Below are 8,504 nucleotides of genomic sequence, written 5' to 3' on the forward strand. Positions count from 1 at the left end.
TCAACCCCTTGTGCCTTTAGCTCCGTCCTAACTGTAAACACCAAATGAGAATAGCATCTATATATCGTACTAAAATTCTTCATGGTAAGATTTAATGCTTAAAGTAAATGATCACATGCAATTTTTGTTAAAGAATCCAATCTAACAAAGATAGAAACACTTAAAAAAAAAAAAAAAGGAGGATGGAAAAGAAGAATATATTGATGTTGTGAACTTTTGAGGCACTACACGTTCTTATATACGGACAGAAGTCAGGTAGGTTTGAGAAGGTTCGTCTGAATCTTCTTTGAAAAAAATCATATAGTTTATATATGATTAAAAAAAAAGTTATGTATATATTAGATATTGAAAGTCCTTAGATTTTTTCGTTTGCTCATTTTTTTAACTCACCTAATAAAAATTTTAATTTTACCACTGCTAATATAGTAATAAGTACTAGTTTAGAACCCCACATATCCAATGACAAAAATGTAAGTCTTTAAATTTAGTACTGCTTTAATTTTAGCTATAAATTCTCTTTATTCCATTACATAACTATTGACAAGATTTTCTAATGCCTAGTCAGCTTAGAGCCTGTTTCGTTATTTTTTAATTTTTTGAAGTGTTTGACAAATCAACAAAAATGATTATAAATAAGTTGAAAATTTATAAAAAGAAGACAAAAGTTGAAAGTTGGCCCTTTTAATTATTTTTTTGACTTAAAAGTCATTTCTTAAGCTAATCCTAACGAGCTCTTAATCCTATAAGACGGTGACAGATAAATAGGCATAAATTACTTAATTAGTTGGGTTGGGATATATATATATATATAAAAACCAAAAAGTTTTTCATCCATGTCGTATAAAAATATGAAATTTTTGTCCAATAAAATAGGGCTAAGTAGATGTTGGATCCATTTGTTGATGGCATAAATGGTATTTCCATCATTGTGGAAAAAGAAAAAGAGAAAATTATTTGCATTTGTCTTTGAACATCCAATTCATATTAATTATTTTGGTAGGATGAAAAGATTTTGTTTGAATTGAAATAGGAGAAAAGAAAAAAGTGACTTTCTTCTTAATTTACTCTTTTGGCTTGTTTGAGTTTTTCTGTTCATTCAACTTTAGTTTACTTTTCTTTGGGATAATCCCCGCTTTACCAAAACTTTTGTGTAGAATATAAACCTTGAGATTCGATGTTTGTTACTACTATATACTATTGAACTTCTTTATAACGATTCTTCAATATAACGACATTTCATTATAACAGATTAATTTTTTTTAGAATCGATTTTCATATTTTATTTTATTACTTCTCGATAATAACATTCTATGAATAATAACAATATTATTCATTATATACAGTTCTTATAAAATTACCTTACTATAATAATTATACTCAAATATCGTGTAAGAGATATATAATGTATAAAATAAAATATTAAATATTTATATTAATGTCACGCACATAGAAATTTCAAGTACAAATATTTAAAAGGAAAAAAGATGTATTTAAATGGCACTCATCTGTTATGGTCATAATTTTACAAGGAAAGACTATTATTTTCTTACATTCATACTCTATTTATTATTTTGGTTAAATTGATTAACAAATATATTTTTTCTTCTTGGTCATCAAAATAATTTTTTATATACTTTTGTTTATAATAACTAAATGAGATTTAAATGTCAAATTTCAGTATATATAACAATACCTCACTATAAGGTATATCAGCAATGAAATATTCACACATGAAAAACTGACATTATATTATAGAAAGATTTGACTATATATATAAATTTATTTTTTATATATATAAATAGCGTTATTAGCATCTGTCTTGATAATGGCTCCAATCTTAAGAGGAAAAGTAAATACATTATCTTGAAGAGATAAAAGAGCCAATGATTTGAGTAGCCACGTGGCGACATACTGTAACTCAATAGATAATTCTTTTTAACAAAAGAAGAGAAGTCAAGGACGACATGTGGAACACCTTTAAGTATTTCGAAATGATTCTGTGGGCCCACTATGATTATCAGCCCTCCAGCCAATTGTTTTTGAGAAATTTACTTTAAGAAAATATTGACTATTTATAATAATAATATTTTTTTTTATTAAATACTTATAATACAATTTTAATATATATTAGCGAGAATATTTTATAAAATTTATACAAGTTTTATTCATGAATAAAATATTTATCACATACTTTAATACACGTATATTACATTGTGTCAATTTTATACCAAACAAGTGTAATATATTTTAAAACACTTATAATATATTTATATTGCATGCATAATTCACTTTTCATAAATGACAAATATATCATAATATTGCTACATATTGCTATAAATAATAATAAATAAAAAATATCGCTAAAATCAATAATTATTTATTAAAAAGTTCTTCTTTTTGGTTTTCGTCGACGGTTCAAAACTCGGATTACAACTACAATTAAATATGAATTGCGTATTACTTGACTTATTTGGTGTGACACTGTTAATATGATTTTTTCTCTATCGAAATCAACTAAGCTTTGATCATTTCTTTCTTGTCGTCATTTCCGTCCTTTTTTCATTTTTCCAAATTGTATTTTCCATTAAGGAAAACGTTTTGTTTTAATGAATTTTGGTTGACGAATTGGGAAAGGAAATATTTCTTAAAAATTGAGGCAAATGTTAATAATTGAATAATTCTGTTTTGCATTTAAAATTTCATGAAATAGTCAATGTTAAAGATTGATCGAATGTTGGTTTAAGCTAATATACTATACGGTAAAAATTGATATCTATCTATCTATATATAATAAAAGAGAGTAGTTTGCAATGTAGTTAAGCTAAGTCGCAAGTTATTGAAAAGCCACTTGACGATTTTTAAGACAAAGTTAGTTACAAATATTGTAATAAAAAATTTGAATTGAAAGACTAAAAATATTTGAATTTGAAAATACATTAGATTTTTGAAAAGAAAGAAAAAAATAATTAGTTTTAAAATAAAAATATACAATAGAAGAATCCTAAATGAACTATTACTTTTAGAACTTTTACTATTTCATAAATTTTCTTTTTCAGATATTATAAATATATTTAATTTGAATATTAAATATACTTGAATTTAAATTTGGGAGTACGGATAATTTCAAAAAATACGATTCAACTAGAAAATTAAAGATACGATTTACGTTCAATAATAACTTACAGAAATACGTATTTATAAAAATCCATGACAAACTATTTCATAAACTTATCCTTAAGTTGTTATAAAATATATTTGATTACATGTGATTTAAATATTAAATAAAAAATAAAATATGATATCAATAATAATAATAATAATCTTTAATAATAATAATAATAATAATAATGATAGTAATAGTAGTAGTAGTAGTAGTAATAATAATAATAATAATAATAATAATAATAATAATAATAATAATAATAATAATGAATGAATGAATGAATGAATGAATGAAAAGAAGAAAAAACGAGAAAAAAAATAAAGAAAGAAAAGAAGAGGAAACGAGAAAAAAAGAAAAAAAGAAAAGAAAAGAAGAAGAAACGAGAAAAAGAGGGAGAAAATGTGGGAAAAAGTCAAATTCAATTATTGTTAACTATAATAAATATTTGGATTGTATTTAAAAAATTAAAAATGAGGAAGAGTAATACAATGATCTTCTTTTAACATATAGATGTGATATTTGAATTTAAACTTAAATGAAATTTGAGTTAGAATGAAATTCTATCTTCTTAACCTCTTCTTAAATATATGTTCATACAATTATATCTAATATCAAGCTTCTTCTCTTTTTATATATAGATGATCATTAGGTATACTGGTAAATTTATTTATTTCATTTCTCATTTTCTAAAGTTTTTTGTTTTAATATTTTTATTTTCATGTGCAGATGAGTGATAGTCATATTATAAACTAAATTATTTTCCTACTATATTCAGATCTGAAATGAAGTAAGTCATATTTCTTATTCTAATTTTGTTTGTTTGGTTTTTTGATAACAATAAATACATTTGATTACATAAAGCCTTAAATGAAAAATAAAATAACTTTTTATTGGGAATTTTAGTCAAGCATTTAACTTTTTAAATACTAACTTTTATTATTATTTTTATGCTATTTTGTTAAAATAAGTGTTCATACTATTTTGTGTTTTTTGTTTTTTATTTTTATTTTTGTGATGATTTGTTTAGTAATCCAATGTTGTGAGAAATTGTGGAGGAAGACAAGAAGATTGCTCAACTGGTAACTCAATAATTTATGTTTTGAGGAAAAATATATTTTTTTATTTATCATTTATTGAACTCTTTGAGGTGTTTTCTTTAAAGTCTTTTACATAATTGATTTTCTTGATACTTTATTGATAAGCACGAAATTTGTATAGTGCATTCCGAAGAATAAGTTGCATAGGTAAGTAGTATTGTTTCTCTGAATTAGAATTAATGTATGTTTGATTGAAATTAATATGTCATTAATTAGTATTTGACATATAAATTATTAAATTTAACTTTTAATAGATCAAATTCTATCACATGATGATTAATATATTGTTATTTTTTATTGAGGTGGGTGGGGGGCGGGGTGGATAATTGATTTAAATTTTACTTTATTTTAGCAAGGAATGTATCATTTTATTTATTTAAGTACCAATCATAATTTGTATTTTTACTTGTGTGTTTGTTTGCGTTACACATATTACAAGAAGCAATTATTTTATACCAAAAACAACAAAATACATCAAGCACGAAAAAGTACATAGTGTACTTGAATTGAAAGTTCTTTGGCATATAAATTATTTACTTATTGAGATAAATTTATTATTTGTTAATAAATTATAATTTCATCAAATTTATTAATTTAGGAAAAAAGTTTCATCGAATTTAAGAAAACAATTTCAAAAACTAAACTTTTGATGCAATGTCAACCTAAATATACAAAAATTTTATACAAAGATAATTGAATTTGAATTGAGATAAAGTTTTATTTGATAAGAATCATTAATTAAAATGGAGACACTTATTGAAAACTAGAAAGTCCTGTTACGACTATGAATATTCACTCTTAAATATGTTATTTATTAAATTTACTCTTAACCAAATACCATATTTGAAAGATAAATACGAGATCTTTGAAAAAATAAATACACTATGAACATTTGTGTAGACTCCTTTTCATTCTTTTCTTTTTACCTTGATATAAATAATTTCTAAATTATTATTATCTTTGTAAATTTATATTTATTCAATCAATATAATTTAATATATTTAATTTAAATATTAAATAAAATATAAACATAATAATAATAATAATAATAATGGAAAGTAGTTTGTAACATGGTTAATAATATTTTATTTTTTCAATTAAAATATTATTGTGCTCAATTATTTTATCTTTACGATGTTATGTGTGTTTGGAAATTATTTATCTCTTATTTTTTTAATAAATAAAATTTATTTTTCTATAAGTATATATAAGTCCATTTTAAATGTTAAAAGAGAAAAATATAATAGAAAATGGTATCTAAATACTTTAACTGATATGAGTAGTAGTAGAAGTATAATAATTATAATAATAACTGTTTAAAAAATAATAATAATAATTTCATTATTTTTAAGTATTGATCTTGATTCAAATATATAGATTATAAGATAAACACATTATATTTGAAAAAAAAAAGCAAGGATAAAGAAGAATAAAAAAGTAATCTTCTTTTAACAAATTAATATGATAATATTTGTATTTAAATTTGAATTTAAATGAAAAAGACTAAATAAAATATTTTTTAAAGTATATGCAAGTAAGCCATAATATTGAATGTTAAATTATAGTCTAAAAATATAACTTAGATAATGATGTCACTTAGAGTATAATTCAACACAAATGCACACAAATTACGTATTAAAATTCTTTATTCATGACTTTACTTTTTTCTTTAAAATTCATATTGAAATTTTATGTGCATTATGAAAATTCTTTTAATTCTTAGGACAAGTAAATAATTTTATGAATCTGAGTAGATTTTTTTTTTAAATTTTTTTTTAGAAAGTGTTTAACTTAAATTTTAAATTATCAACACTTCTGACATAGTAGATTATTTTGGAGTCTTTCTAATCTATATTTCATTTATTTTATCATGCATTATGTGCTATAAACCAACCATTTTGATTGAGCACTTTGAGAGTTGTCGAGATTTGGATATTGCAAGAGTATTGAGTTCAAGGAGGTTAAGGGGAAATCCACAAGATGAGGGGGAAGAACGATTGGGTCAGGCAAGATTTTTGTGAAATTCTGAAAGAACACAGGCAAAATGAGTTTGAAGTGGCTAATTGACTTGTTTAATAGCATTTTCATGAAGACTAGTATATTCGAAAAATGGAAGTGAAGTGTAATGATCCCTTGTACAAGGATAGTGGTTATATCCAAAATTGCAAGAACTATAAAAATATCAAACTACTAATTCACGCTATAAAAGTTTGAGCTCGTGGGTGATCGAGATGAGGGTGAACAAAAATGTGTCTATTTTTTAGAATCAATTTGAATTAATGTTGGAGCGATCAACAACAAAAGTCACTCACCTTTTAAGGAAAATGTTGGAGCAATATAAGGAGATGAAAAGAGGCTTACATATGGTGTTCATCGAATAAAAAAAAGGCATATGACAAAGTTCTAAGAGAGGTTATATGAAGATGTTTTCAATTCTAGAGGTGTGAAGGTCGCATACATTAGAGTTGTTATGGACATGTGCGATGAAATCAAGACCCAAGTAAGGACGTTGGGAGGAGATTCAAAACACTTTTCAATATAGATGGGGCTACACTAGTGAGCTGTTCTCACCTCATTTTTTATTTGCCCTGATGATGAATGAATTGATACGATATATTTAAAAGGGTGTATCATGGTGCATGTTATTCGTAGACGACATAATGTTAATCGACGAAATACGTGGTGGAGTTAACGATAGACTAGAGATACAGGGGCATCCCCTATATAGTCTAATTAAAGGCTTCAGGTTGAGGAGGATAAAATAGACTACATAAAATGCAAGTTCAATGTCGCATATCACAGGAGATAAATGAAAAATGAGGATCGATACACATGTCGTCCTTAGGAGAGGAAACTTATAGTACTTGCTTCTATAATCCAATAAAATGAGGAGATCAACTAGGATGTCTAATCATATCATATTGAGCGGAGGTGATGAAATATGGATCCTTGCATCAATCGCCTTTGTGATACGAACGTATCACCGAGACTTAAAGATAAGTTTAGAGTAGTTGTTAGACCAACTATGTTGTATGGGGTGAAGTGGTCACTCAAGAATTCACATGTTCAAATGATGAAAGGAGCATAAATGAGGTTGTTTAGTTGGATGTGTGGGCGTATTAGAAGAGATAATATTAAGAACGAAGATATACATGACAATTAGATGGGAATAGTCGTCGTGGTGGAGTAACGTCTATTTGTTCTTTACATACTATTACTACTATGTTAGCATTATCTTATGCTTCAATTTTGTTATTACTATTGATAACGACATGGATAACATGGATCACATAGAAGGTTTAGAGGAGTTTGATGGATACCAAATAAAGACACACAATGTGTAGAAGGTCCATCAAAGTAAAGAGAAAGAAGAAAGAGACATTTTAAATTCAAGAACTCACAAAAGAAGACAACCAAACAAGGCCCTTATCTCATTAAGGGTAAAATTGCAAAGAAAGTGTCTTCTTTATTTTCTTAGTATATGTAGTAACCTTTTGTCATTTTAGAAGACTTATTATGATGGTTATGATGAATTAAATATTTGAGAATTTTTAAGCTTGTAGTTTGTAGATAAACCTTAATATTAGTGTAGTTCTTAGTTGGTAATTGTAGTTGAGTGATTAGGGTGGATTTTCGATATTGCTTTGTTAACTTCTTCTAGATTAATCAATCATCGAGTTACCCTCTTTATGGATTCAATTTGATTTTCTCATTTTTGATTGAGTTCGGGTTATTGTTGTTTAATCGGATTCAATTGAGAGGTGAAGGTATAAAGTCCTTTGTTGCTCATAAATTCGATTAGATTCGATAATTCCACATATCCTTTTCTTTATTTCAATTTTCCGCATTTAGATTCTAGTTTTCCGACTAGGATCGTTATCAACTATTATTTCCTTTACTTTAATTATTTTCAATATCTTTATTTCCTTTACTTTGATTATTTTGAATATTTTTACTTTCAGTACTCTTTTTTTCATTATTTTCATCATAAATTTTTATTCTTGCAAATTATTTACTGAAAATTAATTTTCTTTGAGTTGATTAATGATCTTTCAGAAATAACCTCATATCTAAGGTCTATGGTCTATGTAACACCTTAGTCTCTCCATATTACATTTATGAACATATATTTGGTATATTATTGTGGTTGTTTGTTGAAAAAGTAAAATTATGCTACTCGTAAAAGTTATTTGATTCCTCATTTAATAATAGTGTTAGTACTCTTTATTCTTTTATTTTTCTTC

This window comes from Solanum dulcamara, chromosome 5 (genome assembly GCF_947179165.1).
Source record: "Solanum dulcamara chromosome 5, daSolDulc1.2, whole genome shotgun sequence".
Lineage (NCBI taxonomy): Eukaryota > Viridiplantae > Streptophyta > Magnoliopsida > Solanales > Solanaceae > Solanum > Solanum dulcamara.